Source organism: Thalia democratica, chromosome 4 (genome assembly GCF_965202585.1).
Source record: "Thalia democratica chromosome 4, ktThaDemo2.hap1.1, whole genome shotgun sequence".
NCBI lineage: Eukaryota > Metazoa > Chordata > Thaliacea > Salpida > Salpidae > Thalia > Thalia democratica.
This window is the reverse complement of record NC_139168.1, coordinates 56,137,215-56,154,852: the sequence shown is the minus strand read 5'-3', so window position 1 is coordinate 56,154,852 and position 17,638 is coordinate 56,137,215.

Below are 17,638 nucleotides of genomic sequence, written 5' to 3'. Positions count from 1 at the left end.
TTAGTTTTAAACATTATTAACTTATACTATCTAATGACTTATTTATACTTATACAAAACTTCTATACCTTATTAATTGATATTACTAACAACTTTTTGCTCAATAAAATGGATAGCATGAATAGACTGAAACAAACACACACACACATTGAAGTCATAAAGAAGATAATATTGCAAGACATTAAAATAATAGGCTAAAATAAGGAAATAAAACAAAAACGGTTATTAATTAAGAAGAATAGTTTAAAAGTCTAAAAAACTTATACTTGTTAAACTTGTATAGCTAACATTAGCTAAAAAATTAAAAACACATTTAAAGATTCCAGATATTTTTTTGTAAAATTACCTCTTAAACACAATAAGTAAGTCTTTATCTTAAGCATAATTATTTTTATTAATATTATAAACTAGAGTAACTTAGACAAGCAAAGTAACAATATCTAGACTTTATTGATTTTTTTTTCATATTGAACAAGTATTATTAAACAAGAGTTTAGGGTTTAGCGTATTTTTAAATTTAGATAATAAACGATTTTGAAGGTAACTTTTTTAAGTATTTTACTTTTTTTAGATTAATAATAATAATTAATAAAAAAACTGTAAACAGTACTACATGTCATCTATTATAAATGACTAAACTTATTATATATCTTTAACGTAAACATTAAAACTATTAAGATAACAAACCAGGGTTTCCCAAAGGGGCAACGTCGGTCATTGTGGGCGACCTTAGTTAGTCGGGAGTAAAAACTAGAAAGGGGGGATAACTAGTTACGCGGCAACAACTTACACTAGATATTCTTGGGTTTGTAATGAAGAGGGGTGATATATATTTTTAATTTTTAAAAAAGGGGCGATTATGAAAATTTTTTAGAAGACCCTGCTCTAAACGCTTAAAGCATTATATTTTTTATTTAAAAAAACCTTGTTGTTTTTTTCATCATTTCTACAAAACACCTCTTTGTAACTGCTTGATAGCTCTCTATCTCTTTCGCACAAGTCTAAATTGTGTTTTCTTCTTATTTCTTGTCTTAGTGTAGCACGTTCACCTCTTCTTTGTTCTTGCATAAGCCGAATTTTTTCCCTGGCAAATAATTTCTGAGTTATAAAAATTATAACAGGAAAAACACTAAAACGTTTATAATCTTACTATCAGTTAATTGAACACGATCAAGAAATTGCAGTAAATAATATGGTCAATAGACCTAAAGTATTATGAAAAGATCTTTCTACCATCGAGCTACAAACCACTTATTCAATTTAAAGACTTTGAGCAATAAGAAACTTAAAGTCTAATAAAAAAACTAGCCTAATTTAAGAATAAGTACTAAGAATTAAACAGTATTTAAATTGGAAAAATCCTGTTTAAATAATAAACTCAGGGTTATTTGCTTACTTTAAACTGTAAAATTAGATAAAACTGTAAACGTTTAAATCTATGTGCCTCTAGAAATTATAATTCTTTTATAATTTATATATTATGTTTTTATAACTGAATTTAAAATAGAAAAAACTTATAGAGAAAACATACTTATAAAAAATATTAAATTAATGAGTACCAAAACAAAAAGAATATCTGTACAATGAAAAAAAAAAACATCTACATAAAGATTAAAAAAAAAAGTAAATGTCAAAGTAATAAAATTCACGCAGCCTTGAAAAACTTTAAAAAATACTTTAGAAGTAAAACTTAAAAAGTCAGCATAGTTTTAAAGATTAAACAGTAATTTTTTTTGTTCATTATGTTTACGTGATTATTATTGGTTTGCAGTTTTATAAAGCTTAAAAAAAATTAACAATAAAAAAAAACAATGTTTTTTTTTTAATTTGTCAGAAATTGTAGTTTAAAGAAACAAATAGATAGTTTGCGATCAATGTATATTAATATACAAAATACCAACTTTACTAAGAAAATCTGTCTTTAGCCACTAAAGAAATCTTTAGAACTAATTTATGATTATGAAACAGTTTAAAAAACCTAAAAGTGCGTATCCCTATCTAATTCTAATTTGAAATTATAACGACTTACGAGTCTTTTGAAATCAATCAATGCTTACAACAACGAAACATTTTTTTTAAGATTTGAAAAATGTCCTTTAAAACTTAAAACTGTAAGTTAACTCTTAATTAATATTTACGAATAGAGGTTAAACGTATTATTTGTTACAAAGGTAAACAACAAACTAATAAATTTAATTTTATATCTTCGTCTTTTTGATACTTTTTACTTAACTTTGTTTAAATTTTATACAAATCATACTAAATAATACGGTTAACATATAAAAAGGCAGTTCAATTAATGGAGATACAGACATCTTGTTTTTAATTCGATAATACAATACAATTAAGAAATTATTGATGCTTACTGTGCTTTAAACAGTCTTTTTTGTAAAAATAAACGTTTATGTTTAATACCAAACAAAAATAAGATTTGTATATTGTTTTACTTAATTTTACTATCGTATTTCTGGTATATAGTTTACAGTTATAATGAGAAGTTGGTAAGCTTTGAAATTTTTCTGTTTTTGACTATCACTATTTCAAAGATTTAAGAAAATAAATGAAATAATAAAGTGAAAAAAGATCTATAAAAAAATTATTTTTATGAAAAAAGTTAAAAAAATCACTTATACCTTAAAAGTATAGAAAATTTACTTCAAGCAATTAAAAAAAATATGTTTTAAGTAACTTGTTTAGCTCTAGATTAGCCAATGTTTAAAAAAAATAAAAAATAAATAGACACATAGTTTTATATTGTTTTCTAATGAAAAAAAATTGTAAATTTCTAACTAATTTACGTTATAAACTTTTCACAGACTTTAAAACACAGATTCGTTGTAAAACTACTATAAATAAAGTTTATATAATAAAAAATCACACCCAAATAAAAAAAAACAATAAATTAAAACACATTACGAAAAACATTAAAATATTATGGTATTTTAAATTATAGTTAAATTTATAGACATTACGTTCTTTATAAAACAGATTTTAATGAATTGAAAATTAAAACTGAATTACATTGGATATAAGTCAATCTGCTATTATTATAATTATTTTCACAATTTATACTTTTAATAGAAATTAATGCTTTCTTATAAATTTGTTATACAACAAAAAGGGAGCTTCCTTAGTTTTTTTATAGCAAATTTTTTTTGTCTAGGTCGTTAATAGTATATTTATTTACGCAGTATGGCAATTAGATACGTATACAACACTGTTTAACTCTTGTTAAGGTGTAGCAAACATATAAATATCATAAAACGGCCGGTTTTTGCAACACACAGCTCGTAACACATCATAAACTTGTAAACAAAACAAGTTATGATAGATTTTTTTACTCAGTTAAAAAAGACGGAGATAAACTCGTTTAGGATTCGGAAAAAAAGTACGTAAACTGTTTATCATAGTCTTAGTATTTTTAACGTCGCCTAAGAAATTTTTCGTTTTACCCAGGAGATAAGAGTACTTTGAAAATGCTTTCATTTTTTATCCATGCAGTCGACAAAGCAGATCTTAAATGTTGTTCAAAGAGTTAAAAGCAGAGAAATTAACTATATTTAATGGAATTGATAAAACAAACTTTTGACATTAAACGAGACAGTAAAGCTGTTTGTTTGATTAAGATTATTTATAAAATAACTTTTTTCAAAAACGGGAAACAATTAAGTTCGGTTTTTTTAAAGTCGACTTGTTTCGTACTTATTGTAATGTGGAAGCTAAAAAGGTAGATGAGTTTAGTCAAGTATAAAATAGAACGTAGTAAAATTTTTTTCTTATATGTCTTTAGTATGCTATACAACTAAGAGGGCAATGTAAGCCTGTAAGTCTAGTTAATTTGGAAACTTCTTTAAATTTAAACTGATTTTTGAATACTGATTTTAATTACGCTTGTGTCATCTAATTCTCTATTTTTCCTAGTTCACAGTAATTTTAAACTACCATCATTTAAAAAAAACATATTCAGTCTTATTCCAAAGGAAATCATATGTTTCACACAAACTTATGTTTTATCACCTTCTTAACGTTTTATAACTTCATCATACTTTTTACGCATTTCAATAAGAAGATTAAATTCAAAAAAATTTTGAGAAAGATTAGTTATTTAGAACATGCATCGTACTAGTTTTATTTTCTTAATAGTTTGTCGTGCTTTATTTCAAAAATTAGTTTACATTCGCATTTATTGGGGTACAGTAAAAACTTTTAATTTGTTTTGAAATGAAAGTTTTCAACACTTAAAACATAACTATACTTTAAAAAAAATTGTTGAAAACTATATTTTGAATATCTGCATTGCACTTACATTGAGTAATTAATTAATTAAGATTGTTGTGGTTTTATAGTTTTTAAATCTTAAATGTTTTAGATTTCTTATAATCTTATATCTTAATTTTTTACGCTTCAAAGTTTCACGCAGAAGTTTACTTTCCGAATACCAGAAATAATAAAAGGTACAATTTTTTTTTTTTTTCTGTTTTTTTGTTTAACTTAGTTTAACAACTGTTACGTGACGTACAGTATTTAAGTTTTATGCACAAAAACATTCACTCATTATTTTGTCTAACAGGAGTCGGCAAACTGCGGCCCGAAGGTCAGCCTGTTTAGCAGAAATATGTTGGCCGCCATGTATTCTTTAGTTTAAAAACAACACGTGCAAAATAAGTAAGTTTAGGTTTTATATTAGAACTTTTAAGCGTACTCTTTATTAGTATTGTATTAAATAGTAGGATTTGTTTATGTACACTTCAATAAAAATTTGCGTTAAAACAGTTTTTATACTTTTTTGTATAACCTCAAAAATTAAGGTTGCTTACAAAGACTTTTTTATAGATATGTTGTCCGCGAAGAACTGTTTCTAGTAAATTGGGAACAGGTCAGAAAAGCACGGAGTGACACTTTAGCACGGTGTGACAATTTAGCACGGAGTAACACTTTAGCACGGAATGACACTTTAGCACAGAGTGTCAATTTAGCACAGCGCCATTTTAGTACGGAGTGACACTTTAGCATAGAGTGCAACTTTAGCACGGAGTGTCATTTTGGCACAGAATTTATTTTGCATTTTTTTTTCTTTGCTTAAATCACATTAGGTACTGCATTGTTTAAAAATCTAAAAACAAACTATGCAACATGTAAACTAAAATTTAACAAGCTTTAAATAAAAAGTAAGAAATATAAAGATCAAAAACTTTCTTATTTCGTTTTAAGCCCATAGTAAAAACTTTATTTATAAATTTTTTTAGGCCAATTTTTTGAAAAGTATTAAAACTAATTTTCATAATTGTTTGTTTGTTAAGTTAATTATTTGAGATTATTAAACATTATTTAAATAAACATTTTAAAAGATTTAAAGTTTTTACGTGCAAAAGTGTCACTCCGTGCTAAAGTGACGCCGTGCTAAAGTGACACACTGTGCTAAAGTGAGCCTGTTCGTACTAAAGTGACGCCGTGCTAAAGAGTCACTCCGTGCTAAAGTGTCATCCCGTGCTAAAGTGTCACCCCGTACTAAAGTGACGCTGTGCTTTTCTGACACTTACCCAGTAAAATGGCCCGTTGCTTGTAAAAGGCTGCCGACCACTGGTTTAAAGCTATATTGCGGGTGTTTATTTATTTGTATGTGTGTCGGCCATATTATTGTAGATTTATATTCTAGAAAATCAAAAAAATTAGCTTTAAAAGAATTAAATAGCTATTTTTAAGTTATGGTTACTAAGATAATCTTTTTAAACTGATACATCATTACACTAAAAGTAAAAATAAATAGTAGTTGTTTAAATACACTTTAATACATACTTAGAAAAAGTTCAAACATTTTTATTTTAAAGATAAAACTTAATTTTATTCACTTGATATTAAATAAAACAAAAGTTTAAATAGTTATAATTTAAGAAGATGATATTGAATATAACTTTTAAACTAAATAGCTAAAAGAAATAAACAAACAACAACGTATAACAAAACAATTTAAACAAAACATGAACTTGAAAGATCAATTTTACAAAACAGTAAGCACACACTGTGAGGTTAGGTATTTAAAAAAATCGAAATTCGCTTTAATCGAGCGAACTACACGCAATCAATGTCAAGCGTTTACAAAAAGCAAAGTTTCAAAGTGCATCTTAAAATAACGGAGTTAAATCACGATCGTTAAAATAAGATGAAAAATTGCGACTTTTTACGTCTATTATCCACTTTATACAAAACATCTAACACAAACTTGTGTTAGAATTTTTTATCCTGCTTTTTGCAGTTTACAGCATTTTTCTCAGATGTTAAATTGTAAAATTATAATAAAAATCTAAGGTTTATTGTTAAATAAACATTAAGTTGCTTAGTAGTTTAAACTTTATAATAAATGTAATTAAAATGTTTTTAAAACAAGTGCAGTTTCAAAACATAAAACGAAAAATTTATATTTTTGCTAGAGCAAAAGTTTTGCCCTTTAAAATTTATAAAAGTTTTACCATCTCTCAAAAAAAGTTTAAATTACTATTATGCTGAATTTTAATACGTAATATCATTAGCTTTAAATATTTAAAGTTTTATATCATAACTAAAACAAAAATGAACAGACTAAAAGTTTTTAAACTAGCGTAAAAAATTATAGGTAGCTTTTTGCATATTTTTACTATTTTAAGCTGAACACTCAACTCTAACAAATTTTTAGTTATTTTATTCCTAGTTATGTTATGTAGATGTAAAACTTTTCTTATAAAGAGCATTTATAGCAGGTAAATATAATCAATTTTTTGAAAGTTATCATTGTTTTGTTGATAAGTTTTTTTTTTGCCAATTTAATACAACAACATATTCGTGTTTTACTAAATTTGCCAACTTAGGACTACATATTTTGTAGAACTTGTAAAAAACAGTTGTGTAGGAAGATTAATAAGGTAATTCTATAAATACCGACTTCAAGTTCAAAAAAAAAAACTTTGCAACGTTTTATTTTAAATACTTACAATGTCTTTATCGCTATTATAAAAAAATTCAGTAAAAAAATCTAGTTGTCAAAAAACTTCAAAATATTTAGTATAAAGGAATAACAATTTAAAACTAATCACAACAACTGAGATCTTTATGATAGCTAATGGTAAAATTTTCATTGAACTAAACCAACCAAAGCCAATAAAGAATGTCTAAGTTTTTATGTAAGAAACTAAAAATAAGTTATACACCAAAACTAAAGCAACTAATACTTTTAGTTCTGTATCTGTCAAAAGTATTTTAAAGCTAATTATTTGATTATGCTTTTTTTACTAATGTTTTTTTATTTGAGCTAAAACTGACTAAACATCATTATACTTCAGTTGGATTAAAGAAAAAAATGTTAGTATTATGCAAAAAAATAAAAATTTTTTTTAGTTCTTTCAGCACATATTCTTTTTAAACTTAGATACCACAGTCTGGTTAAAAAAAAATATAAAATATGATCCATAGCTTTCTAACTGCTATAAAAAGCTAAATTTAACCAAAATTATCTAATTGAAGATTTTTTTTTTAACCCTCGTCATAGAATTTTTTCAATTTATATAAGTTCAAAACTTTTTAAACACAAAATTTTAAACAAACAGTTAAAAACATTCTAGTTAGCTATATAAAATTGTCCTTAGTAGTTAACTACTTGCTTAAAAAGTAAAAAGTCGAGTAAGTTTACGGTTTTTTATTTATTTTAGTAATAACAAAATAAAAAATTTAAAATATTATAATTACTATAAATAAAAGATGTTAATAATTAACAAAACTTTAAACTGACTATATAAAAGATTCCAACATTTTAAACTTGAAATTTTAAAAACAAAAGATAGGATGCAAAACCGACTAGCATTGTAAAATCCGAGGGTTTATTGCCAACATCTACCACATAAGTTTTTTTTTTACTTTTTGTAAGAACTTATGAACTGTAATGTTCAAGCTCAAATATTTTTTGAAACTCAATTAAATAAAAACTTATATTTAGATAAATATTATTTAGTTTCTTAAGAGTTTTGGTTCCAATTTTTACTTCACGATCTTTTCTTTTCTAGCTAACTGGTTTAATTAACACTATATTGTTGTTTACAATGACAGTTTTTAATTTTAAGTAAGAAAAACATATTTAACTACTTAAGAAAATTAAGAGCAACTATTTTTTAAGAAATCTAATTTATTAAAAATAGTTTTTATAAAAAAGGTATTTATTTTAAGTACTAATCACTTTGTTTAAGTTTATTTAAAACCAGTTTGTACCATACCTCAAACAAACAAAAATTTAAGTTTTATTTATATCTTTTGTAAGTCAAAATCTTGTTAATTAAAATAAGAATTATATGAATGGTTATAACAGCATTTCTATACTTTTTTTACGGTTTTTATATTTAAGGAAAACCAAAGAGTGTAAGTTTTAGTTGCTTAGTTTTTTACTACATATTTTGTAGTTTTTTTATAAGATGCTATATAAAAGGTACAAATAATTATTATTTAGTTTCACTTATAATTTTGTAACGTACTGATTTGATATCTATCTTAAAAAGATGGAGTATAAAACATTAAACTAAAGTAGCCTTTTTCTTACAAACTATGAATTAAATTAAATTAATTACCCTGAGTTTTTTTCAAAGCAGTATTTTGATGAAACTGTTGTGTACTATACATCAACCGAATGATATTACACTAAATAGTAATAAGGATATGTTATTATGAAAAGTAACTAACATTTCCTGTTTTAATTGTTGCTTACGCTGAGAAGCTTCTTCATTGTTTTCTTCGACTGTTTGACTCACAGATTCTTGATTGAGAGCTTCTTCTTTACCCGTAAGCTTTTTAATTTGACGTTCACACTAAGCAAAAAATAAGTTACAGTGTTTGTAATTTATAATTTTAAGAAAGTTGTTTTATTTATTTTTAAAACATGTTGTATATAGAAGGTTGTTAATTCGCGTAATGTAGCAAGGTTTGTCGTCTAAATTTTAATCGATTATGTTGTTTTTGCATAAAATTTTATAAAAAAATAAGTTCAACATTTTATATAAATGTAGATACTACTATTAATAAATAAGACGATAACAATAACTTTTGCTACTGTTTATACGACTAAATAACATATCTAAAATTTATCGAGTAGAGCTAAAGCAAGTATAGGTATAGATAAGTTATTTAAAAATAGTGTTTGTTGACTACTTTTTCAAAAGCTTTAAAAAAAAAATTACTAACCTTTTGACTTAAATTTAGAGTAATAGCTTTTTCCATTATTAAAATAATCTTGATAATACTTTTGGTTTGGATACTTATTTTTAGAGCTTCACAATGAGTCTAAAACTTAGCTTATAAGTATTTATTTTGCTTTTTACAAGTATTGAAGTTTGAAAAATTTTTGATTAAAAAGGCATTGATATAACTTATCATTATTTCGAAAAATAAATTATCAATACTTTAATAAATGATCTTACATCGTAAAAGTACAAAACATAATTTCTTTTGTTCTAGTTTTTATTCTGTTAGTGTAAAATAAAATTCAGACTTCTTTTAATGCATCTAACTAGTATTAAACTAACAAACTAAAATTTATTGCATGTATCAATAAAATATTACAATGTATATCTTTACCAATATTAGTATTTAGCTTAAAAATAATGTTTTCTTGTCTTTAAAAAAGTTGATTATAGTTAAAACTTTAAATTATAGTACTTCTTTGTTAAACAAGTTGTTAACGAATATTGTACTTAACAACAACACATCTACTTTGAGGACTAAAACTATAACATTTATTTAACTTATGAGTGTTAAAATAAGATTTTATTTTAAATGGTACAGGTTTTGTAAAGTATCAGCTCTTAAAAATCGAGAAAATTACAACCCATTACAAACTTAAGCACATCTTTTGAATAAAATAAACAGTATGTACTTTAGTGAACATACTAAAAATATATATTTAATGGTACAATTAATTTTAGATTACAAAAGTAAAGTTATCAGGATCAATAAAGTTTAGTAACATGCTTTATAACCTCTCTAGCTCTAAAATATTAAAGTGTATAAAATTATCTTTAGACTTTTTAAACACGAGATAAAAAATTATATGTTGCTCTAGTACACTTTGAATTAAGGTACACAGTTATTAGAAAACTAATCAAAAATTATAAAACTGTATAAATTATTTTAATATCATTGTTCAAAACAACCTACTACAAAAACAAATAATCTTCTTTTATATTACTGTATTTATTAAGTAGACTTTTTTATGCGATTTTCTTTAGTAGTAGTTAGGCTTATCGCAAAACAAAAACAAATCATAATAGTCTTCATAGTAAATTTCTACTAATTTAAAACGTTTTGAAATACTTTTTCTCTTAGAAATCAAAAAAAAAAAAATCAAAAGCATAACGATAAAAAGCTGTCTCGTTTACTTTTTTGTGCTAGTTCAGACAGCAAAATGTTTCGTTGTTATTTTTGATATGTTTCCATTACAAATTTTAAACTTTTAGCAAAAAACTTATATTTAAATTTCCAACTTGGGAAGATGATTAATTGTAATAAAAACTATTAAAATTAGATTTTTTCTTTGTAATAAAACATTTCGTAAGGGAATTAGTGCCAAAATTTTAGACTGTAAAGTTTAAAAAATTAGGGCTGAATTACAGTTTGATATAATGCATTTTAGTAAGCATACGTGCTAATAGTACGTACATATGTGCTAATAAGCACGAAAAATTCAATTTTGAACAAATATTTTGCATGTTAGTTTGAAATTTTATAGTTTTAGAATTATTTTGAATTAATTTATAAGTAAGACATATTTTAAGACAGTTATTTTACATTTGGCATTAACCTATACATTAAGTAATAATTTTTCAAAAAGTTTTCAAGTAGGGTTTTTAATTAAAAACTTTTAAATTCATTTTATCCTAAACAAGAAACTCAGACAACAAAGATTTGTTACAATCTAACGTTAAAATTGTATTTAATTTTTAGTTTAAATTTAAACTCAATTTTAATCATAAGTTTAACATCTAATACATACTAAAAATATTAGTACATTTTAAAAAAAAAAGAACTATTAGCGAAGAAAAGTATTTGGATGTAAAACTTTTCACAAAATTTATTTTATTTCAACACACAGTGTTTTTAAACAATTGTAATTAAAAATTTTAAGCCTGCTAGTAAATACTAATCACTAGATAGACAATATGGTCAAGTTATCAAACCTTAAAATTATATATTACACACTGTTACAAAACCTTTAATCAACCGTATACACTTAATCTAAATATTCAAAATTTCAAGCTAATAGTTTGTTGTTAATATATATATCATAAAGAAGCAACTTCCGTTAAAATATTCATTTTATGATATAACACTTAATCTAACATTAAAATTAGTTTCATATAACTTTATTCATTAAGTTTTATCTCAATTTTATTTTAATTTGTCCATTTCAAAGTCAAATACTTTGTTGTGACTTTTTTCCTTCATTACATAGTAAGTAAGTAATCATAAGATAGTTTTAAATAAATTCAACTATACTTTATTGCTTAGTTTAATTATGGAACATTTTCAAATTGTTCAAAATTAAATAAATTATAACGGAGCCGATTTGTAGTCTATATGAATATAATTTCTTATATTAAAACATTCTAGCTTTTGTTTAATTAAAGCAAATGTTTATAAATAAAAACATAGCTTAAAAATATAAAAGATATAGTTTATTGTCCTTTCCTGTCGAAAACCGTATTACTGACAACAAAAGCTTAATTACTTCTAAATTGTTCTATAAATCTAAATAAATTGCTTGCATTCTTTTGCTTAAACTATAGTTTGCTGGAGTTATCTATACTTTTAAAATTAGTAAGAGTAACTAGACTGATTTTGGTCAAAAGTAGGGTATAGAAATTAAATCGTAGTGAAAAAATTTTTACAAATTAAAAACAAATAAATTTGTCCGAAAATATTTTGGAAACAACCTGAAAACGGTAAAAAAGTTGAGAAAACTTACTGATTATACGCTTTCACGACTTTTATGAACGCTTTATATTAACAAAAAAAAAACAATTTCAATAAGTTTTAACTTAGAACTTCCTTTTTAAAATTATTTTTTACATTACATAATATTTTTTTACTAAAATGTAGTATCCTGCTCTAGGAAAGTAGCCTTTTAAGTAGTTGAAATTCTTAATATTAATTAAGCTCTTAAGTTTTGAACATTTGTATAGCTGTAATTTGTTCTTATGAGATTATGAAAGCAATTTAAAAAAATATAAAAAAGTAAAAGTAAGGTAAAAGGGCTTCAAATAAAACGAAAACTACGTAGAAAACTTATAATAAAGATTTACAATTTGGTCAGCGACAGTAAATAAATCATTTAATGAGACTTTAACACAGCAATTCTTAACCTGAGGTAAATTCTTTTGTTTTAGGGGGTAAATTTTCTTGATTATGAATTATGTAAATTAATGTTAAACAATTGTCTTTTTCATTCATAACTAAGAATTTAAGTATAATTTTTTTCGTTAAGTAAACTCTTTAATTTTTTTTTTAATGTTTAATGAGCTTAATGTTCAAAAAAATTAGTTTTTTCCTCAAAACTAATTAAATTTTTAGATAGTGAGGGTAAGTTTGGTAGGTAGGTGTCAAATATGCACGAAAGGACACTTTTGCACAAAGGGTCACTTTTGAAGGAAGACAATTTTGCACAAATGGTCAGTTTTGAACGAAGACATTTTTGCACGGGTTGAAATTTTCTTTAGTTTTTTTAGTTTTTTGTTATTTTTACTGTTACCCCTAACCCTTACTATCGGTTGGTAACTTTTGTTTTCTTTGTTATTACATACATGATTTTTTTTTCAGCTGTTTTTTTTTTTGCTATGTATGTTACCCCTAACCCTTACCCTCGTTCAGTAACTTTTTTTTTATTTATTAGTGTATTTCATATCTATTTATTTTTATTTTATTTATTTAATATATAAATATTATTAGTTATTTTTTATTTTTACTATTACTTATACCCCTAACCCTTACCCTCGGTCGATATTTTATTCTTTTAAATTTTTAACTAATTTTTTCTATCTTGTTATGTTTTTATAATATTTTTTTTTTACTCTCGTGCAAAAATGACCCTCCATACAAAATATCTTTGTGCAAAATTGTCTTATCGTGCATATTTGACCCTTCGTGCAAAAATGTCTTTTGCTTATTCGACCCGTTCCCAAATTTGATAACTAAAAAACATAGAAGGGTAGAATATGGAAAAAAAAGTTAAGAACTGCTGTCTCTAGAACTAAAGATTCTTAACTTATGTTCTAGAACCAATGTTATTCAATCAATGTTCTTAAAACCAATAATCTAGACTAATGTTCTCGAAAAAATGTATCTGAACAAATATTCTATAACCAATGACATTAAATCGATTTTATAAACCAGTGTTCTACAATCAATGTTCTTTGACCGATGTTCTTAAACTAATGTTCTAGAACCAGTATTCTTAAATTATTGTTATAGAACCAATGTTCCCCTGCCAATGTTTTTGGACAAATATTCTAAAACCAGTTTTCCTGAACTAATATTCTTTTCTTCAACTAATGTTCTTGAACTAAGGTTGCTAAAACAATATTGTAGAACCAATGTAATTGAATTAATAAACTAGAACCAATGTATTAGAACCAATGTTCCTGAACTAATGTTCCTGAACCAATGTTAATAAATCAATTTTATTGAACTTATGTTTTGGAATAATGTTCCTATATCAACATTCCTGCACAAATGTTCTGAAACCAACGTTATTGAACATATGTTCTAGAACCAATATTGTTCTTTTTTGTAAGCAATTTTTTTAAATTTTTCTGTTGAACTATAAAACTTTGTATCAATATAAATTTTGAATTAAATTATTTTATCAGTTTTATGTTTTTCAAAATAAGTTAAGCACCTGTTAAATACTTTTTGGTAAAAATTTTTGAAAATTTTTATAAGTTTTGGACTTAATTTTTAAGCTACTTTCTTAAAACTTTAATTTCTAATTTTTATAAAAGTTGATCTAATATTTTCAAGAAAAGTACATAGGAATGAATAACTTTTTATGGTCTCTAGTAATAAAAATGATCAATCAATGTCCTTTTAGTGTTTTTCAAATAAGCTATAATTATAAACAAAAAAGTAGCTTTTTTTAAACTATAGTGTATTTGATAACTTTTAAAAATTACATTTAATGTTTTTTAGTTTTATTACCTTGAAATAGTTCACTATTAAGTATATTTTTTCATAAATAATTAGTGATGTACCGGACTCACTATCCGGGTCCGGGTCCGGCCGGATATTGCCATTTTTGTCTGATATCCGGATCCGGCCGGACTCTAGTTTGAAAAAAAAGTCCGGATCCGGTTCCGGCCGGATTCTAATTTGAAAAAAAAGTCCGGATCCGGCTCCGGCCGGATTCTAAATTGAAAAAAAAGTCCGGATCCGGGTCCGGCCGGATCCTAACAGAGATCCGGCCGGACCCGGATCTAGTTAGTAAAAAAGAGCATACTGAAAAGTATTTTTTCAAAAGTAAATTAATAAGAGTCATTTTCGTCAGTTAAAATTAAACACCTACCGTGATTGGCTCATTTTGTACACGTGACTAATTTACATTTGTTTACATTTAAACTATGAAATAAACATTTCAGAAATGCAACTCTTTACATATGTTGTAAAATTAAAAACTTTGGAATGAATACTTGCATTATTTATTGTTTAAAGTTGAGCTCAGAGAATATTTAGAGTTAATACGGTTAAATGTACGAGCCAATTAAAATCATATGACGAAATGTTTCAAACTAAATACTGATGCAACAAAACATCAGAACATGACAGGCAGTTTATATGTAAGCAGTTAGTTAGTTTGGTGTGCAGCTTGAAGCAACAAAATATCTTGAACTTTTTTGTGAATGCTTATTGTAACTAGCGTTTTGTTTTAAAAGTGAATATTTCAACTGGTATTTAGTTGTTTAAATATTTAAGCCAGGTTTATAGTTTAATAGTTTATTAAAAATTTTACAGTTTATTTTTTACTAAAAGTTTTATTTATTTTTTAGTTTATTGTTTTAATTCTTTTGATATAGATTTAAATAGCTGCCAGTTTTTAAAGTGTTACCAAAGTAATTAATAATTTTGTATATGCTAGTATTTCTTGTTGTGTTTTATATAAAAGATTCATTACTCATAACTGTCGTGTCTGATTATAGAAAGTAGTCTCAGTTAGAATTTATTATTTGTTAGATATTAATTAAATAAGGTAGGATTTAATTATGATGGGTAGTACTAATAATTTAAGTGTAACACAATCAGTCCACAACTTTACTACCAAATTGTAAACCTTTGCTAGCTGTTCTACTGATTATTAGATTAAAGTAATTTTTTCAGTTTTTAAAAACCTCATTCTGACTCAGGCTTGTTTATACTCACTCTAGCTAGTTTTATTGACTTAAACAGTGGCAACCCTGCTAGTTCGAAAATTTTTGGGAATTTTAGAAAATCTTGAACTGCCTCAGGCTAGTTTAGTTTTTTATAAAAACTCGGGCTAGTTTTCTTTTAAATTTTGAATGAGTTTGAGCTGATCCAGTTTTTAATGTTTGGTAATTTTCTAGTGTATTTTGTTCAAGAACTTGTTTTCAGATTTTTAATTGTAAATAACACCTAAATTTGTAAACCTTGTGACTAGCTGTTCTACTTATTATTAGATTAAAGTTCTTTTTTTTCAGTTTTTAAAAAACTCATTCTGACTCAGGCTAGTTTATACTATAGATTCTCACTATCCGGGTCCGGGTCCGGCCGGATATTGCCATTTTTGTCTGATATCCGGATCCGGCCGGATTCTAATTTGAAAAAAAGTCCGGATCAGGTTCCGGCCGGATTCTAATTTGAAAAAAAAGTCCGGGTCCGGTTCCGGCCGGATTCTAACTTGAAAAAAAAGTCCGGGTCCGGTTCCGGCCGGATTTTAATTTGAAAAAAAAGTCCGGGTCCGGGTCCGGCCGGACCCGAAATTGTGGGTCCGGTACATCACTATAAATAATACTAAAATCAATGCTTATATTATTTTTTTGACAGCTAATTTAAAATGTTTATTGGTTTATATCCTTAATTTTCTTTTTAAGCTAAATAGTAAAAGAAAACCAAAAGTTATCTAAATAGATATTAATAAACTTAAGTAAAACATAAGAAAACGTTTTTATTCTTGAAATAGAATTGAAATGAATGTTAGATGTTATACACAAAATTTAGGGTACAAAAAAAACATGCTTCTAATTTTCACTATTTTGTTTATATAAATTTTCTAATTTTCTAATTTTTACTCTTAGCTGTAAACCCGCTTCACCTAAACATACAACAACAACAACAAAAAAAACTAAAATTAAAATTTTTATTAAAAAAAATTGTAATAATATATGCAAATTAGATACATGTTTTACTATGTACTACCCCTTAATTTTGTTTAAAAATCAAGTTTATTTTTACTAAGTTTATGTATCTAAATTACAGAACTTTAAGTTAATTCGATTAAAAAAAATATAGTTAAAATATCTTGCTTTTTTCTTAAAAACTTTTTTATTTTAAATGTCAACTATTTTTTTTTAGTTAAACAGTACCATCTTCTTAAAAATTTTACTTAGTAAAACATTAAAACAACGTAAGGGATTCCCCTTTGTTGTTTTTTATTTTGATGGCATCAAACTTTTTCAAAACATCACTACTTACTATCTGATATCAAACATATCATTAAGTCATTCTTTTATAAATAGCAACTTAATTTTGATAAATTATAAAATCCTATGGTGAAAGATGCAAGGTGAACTGTAACTTAGTTCAGTCGTTTTATCCTTTAAAAATTGTGTAAAATAGATAAGAAAAAGTTTTTTGCACACTAGATTGTTAAGTAATTAAACATTAACCTTTTTTTTTTAATGGTAAAAAAACATCAGACTTCCATTTCTCTCTACACTGATAAACGTTTTTTGAGGTCAAGCAAGCAAGTGTCTTTGCATATTATTCTACCTTCCCCTTAAAAACTAGCATTAGTTTAATAAAAAATAAAAACTATCTTTTCAACTGAAAAAAATCCCTTGTTGACACCTCATTTGGCAAACACTCACAAGGTTAAAATCTCAAAAACAACAAAATGAGAGAAAATCATAAAGCTCAAATCCAAAGCAAGTATTTGCTAACAATTTTATATGTAGTAGTATACATACTAAGTTAAATACACTTTTAGAAAATTTCCTAAAAGAAAATCAGCAATAAAAAAACATATGATTTTTTAAACCCAGTCCTTCTAGCAAGTAAATTTATCTAAAAAAAATACTATTTTTTTCCTTATCTTTTTTAAATCTTGGTGGTAATTTTAAACTATTTTTTATTTATTTATTATTTTTAAATTATTATCTGTCATGGGTGTTGGTTAGTTTTCTCTTTTAATAAATTTATTTTTGATTGGAGTTTGTCAATTGTTTCTTTCTTTCAATTGGTTTTTTTATATTGCACATTTTCTGTTTTCAGATCAGGCTTGAACAAACATAATTTTACAAAGTAATGGGTAATCAACATTAAGTTTGCCAACGACATCATTATTCATCCTCAAAACATAAACAAGCCTGTGCTGGCTTAATGTACAGAACATAGTGGTTAGACTA